Below are 3,928 nucleotides of genomic sequence, written 5' to 3'. Positions count from 1 at the left end.
AGGCGGCCGGCTCCAGCACTGAGGCTGGACAGCTCCAAGGCGCCGGGAGCGCGGGGAGTGCGGGGAGGGGGCGGGGCTGCCGGGGCCACGAGGTGCCACAAGGCCCCGCCTCTGGGTCCAGGCCCCGCCCCACCTCGCGAGCATTTGTAGGCCTCCTAGGAACCCCCAACCTGCAGCAAGCCGCTGGGGCCGGGTCATCCGTGATTTTGGGGCAAGTCGGGGCCGAGGCCTGAACTGAGCCCTGGACGGCTCACTGTGGGCCCCCACCTTCCCCCACACACTCAATGTAACACTCTGTATACCTATGGCCGACGGGAGCCGAGCGTTCTCACTCTCTTGCTCTTCGTCACCATTGAGGAGTCACAGGGCAAATGCGTGGGAGGCACTGTCCATCCAAGGAGTCATGACTTGTGAGGAGGGGGAGGTGGCGTTGGAGAGAAGAACCCAACAGGTCGAGGACTATTTTCTGATCTGTGTCCTTGGAACCAATATGGTCAGTTCTGTTGCTTGACTCTTGTCAGAGGAAAAGCCTGCGTGGAGTTAACCTGGGATGGAGATTCACAAGGAGGCCTCTGAGATTCCAGCTAACCATGACTCCACATAGAGGATGTGTGTGAGGGGAGTGAGGTGAGGATTGCTCCACTGCTATTCTCCACTGTAGAGTCATATGGGTTGCAGAAGAACATTTTCCTTTCTCTTTCCTCTTTCTCCTTTCCTTTGTATCTTCTCCAGCAATTAGTTATGGACTGTCCTGACTGCTCTCCCTTTGCCGGGCTTTAAGTCAGATTCAGGGAACATAACAGTGCCAGTCGCTTTAGATTCCCACTCATGGCAACCCTCTGTGTGTCAGAGTAGGACTGGTTTTCCAGTGCCTGACGTAGATTACCAGGACTTTTTTCCAAAGCACCTCTGGGTGGATTCAAACCTCTAACATTTCCGTTGGCCGCCTAGCTTATTAACCATTTACACCACTCAGGGACTCCTCAGAGAACATAGAGAGGGCTACAACCAGGCTCCTGCTCCAAGGCTCTGCTAATCTAGAGTGGAGACCTACAGGGAAACCCCTGTAACAGATCACAGCTCCTGTGGCTAAAACAAGGAGCTCTGGTGGTGTAGTGCCTAAGGCGTTTGACTGCTAACCAGGAGGTTGGTGGTTCAAACTCACTAGCCACTTCACAGAAGGAAGATGGGACAATCTACTTCCATAAAGATTTACCACCTCAGAAACCCAATGGGGGTGGTTGTGAGTCAGAACCAATTCAATGGCAGTGAGAGTGAGTGAATGGCTTAAACAAGTAGGGAGCACAAAAAAAGGGAGACATCTCCCAGTTCCCAGGGGGGAGAAGGTGGTACAGCATTCCGGGCAGATAGGACAGCACAAACGAAGACCTGATCATGCATGGCAGAGGTCAGTTCAGCCACTCTGGGCCCACAGAGATTAAATTCATCTTTGTATTTCCTCTAATAACCCACACAATTATAGAAAATTAGAGTTGGAAAGGCCCTTAGCCTTCATCTAACCACCTCCCACTGTCATTGCTTCAGAGGGGGAACTGAGGCCCAAAGAAACACAGTGCCTCTCCATATCCCGCCAGTCTCATCTTCTGAGGTGAAGATGAGCACTTCTCTCAAATTCAGCCATCTCTGGAGGTGCTTCAAACAAGGGGAGAAGCTGTAAGAGAGCTGTGAGCGCTTGCCCTGTTCCCTGCCTTTGGCTCTGTCATATGGGTTCTATATTGTCTCTCATCCACTTATGAGCTTGACAGAGATGCTACAACAATCAGGCTCTATGGAAGTAGACTGCCTAGTCTTCCTTCCGAGGAGCAGCTGGTGGGTTTGAACCACCAACTTTCTGGGTAGCAGTCAAATGTCTTAGCCACTATGCTACCAGAGCTCCTTATGAGGGGGAAAAAAAAACCCTATCCCTCTATTCTGTTAAAAAAAAAATCCAGATTCACTCTTCATTTTAATGATATAGCAGTGTGCAGAGCTGGCTACTTTAACAGACTTATACTGAAGCAACAATTGAAATATAAAAAAGAGCAATAACAAAACTGAATCGTTTTGCCACACAAGACAAGACAAACCAAAAACAAACAAACAAACAAACCACACAAACTCACGGCCATTGAGTCTATTCAACTCACAGCCACCCCTCCTTGGGTTTCTGAGGCAGTATCTTTACACAAGTAGATCACCCAATCTTCCTTCCAAGGAGTGGCTGGTGGGTTTGAACCACCAACCTTCTGGTTAGCAGTCAAATGCCTTAGCCACTATGCCACCAGACTCTTGCTTTAAAATGAGGTTGAAAACCCAGTGATCACCTCATTTACCCTTGGGCCATTCTTTTCAAGGTTTAATCTTTAAGGAGAAACTTTGTGCCTCCCAGCTCAGCACCTCTGCCATGGTTCAGGGACAAGGTACAGAGGTTCCCCCTTTGCTAAGTACCCAGATGAGCTGGTGTCCTGCCTCTGTCCTGTACCAGTTCTGTGATCTTTACTACATTGTTTAATCTCTCTGAGCCTCAGTTTCCCATCTATAAATTGAGGCTAATAATACCTATTGCTCTGGGCTGCACTGAGTATAATAGATGTGGGATAATAGATGTAGGCATGTTAGACAAAGCTGTAATATGCATCACTCCTGGCTGCTCTGAGGTGGGGAAGCTAGCCTTGCCCAGTCAGGAGGTAGAAGGGGAAGCAAGATGACCTCCTCGGGATGCACTAACCCAAGGACACTGTAGCTCTGTTCTGCCTCCTTCACCATGGATCTTGCACAGCTGAGTGGATTTCAAGCTGGCTGTGAGTGAGACGGATGGATCTTTTAGTTTTTAATTAGCAAACTCCTCGCTCTTTAAACAAACGGCACAAAAAACAGATGCACTTTGTGATTGATGACAGGGAACATTTGCAGCCAAGCGGTGGCTACTCCAGAGGCGTCCAGCTTCATGGGCTGCCAGGGCCCTCTGGAGGTCATTCAGTGTTTCCCCCTGCCCCAGGCGGAACTGTACCCAGTCCAGGTAGGTCGGGTGGGGGCAGGGTATTCCCTTCCCATGTGGCTTCCTGGAAAAAGGGCCACAACAGCCTCCTTGAGTCCCTCATGTTTCAGAGCCTCAGGGTCCAGAAGTTCTTCCTAATATTCTGCCTAAATTTTTCATTTGTATGTACCCTTTTCATTGTTGAAGATGGTAAGCAAATACATAGTATTGAGTAATAGGGGTAGAAAATGGGTTTAGGGGCCAGTAGAGGTTTTATTGAGCCATTGTAATAAGGAAAGAAGGAGCTCTGGTAGCATAGTGCCTAAGCACTTGACTGCTAACCAGAAGGCTGGCGGTTCAAACCCACCAGCCACTCCTCGGAAGGAAGGTTGGGCAATCCTACTTCCGTAGTGATACTGCCTCGGAAACCCAAGGAGGGGTCATTATGAGTCAGAGCCGACTCGACGGCAAACAACAACAATAAGGAAAGAAAGGACTGAGCAAACAAGACTTTGTTTGTTTGTTAGGTGCTGTTGAGTTGATTTCTGAATCACTCCATGTGACAGAGTAGAACAGCTTATAGGGTTTTTCTGTTATTATTATTATTAATTATTTATTTATTGTTTTATTATTTTGATTTAGGTGAAAATTTACAGAGCAAATTCACTTTCAGTACAAAAGTTCACATATACTTTGTCTCATGACATGGACTACAATTTACCTCAATGCAATAGCTCCCCTTACACTTCCTCCAGATAGTTACCTCTTCCCTGTGTTCATCCCTCCATGCACTCCTGCCCCCTGAGTTGTCTCCCTGTGCATAAACAGCCCTTCTTACTCCCATGATTGATCTCTCCAAGGAGTGTATCTGCCTCAGGTACAGATACACTCATATGCTTGTCTTTCATTTGGCTGAAAGCCACAGGTGTGGGTTCAATTCCAGACCTGAAG

The sequence above is a fragment of the Orycteropus afer genome, unplaced genomic scaffold, assembly GCF_000298275.1.
Source record: "Orycteropus afer afer isolate SDZICR_OR568_19922 unplaced genomic scaffold, OryAfe1.0 scaffold00036, whole genome shotgun sequence".
NCBI lineage: Eukaryota > Metazoa > Chordata > Mammalia > Tubulidentata > Orycteropodidae > Orycteropus > Orycteropus afer.
The sequence above is the reverse complement of the archived record's forward strand: the minus strand, read 5'-3'. Positions refer to the sequence as shown.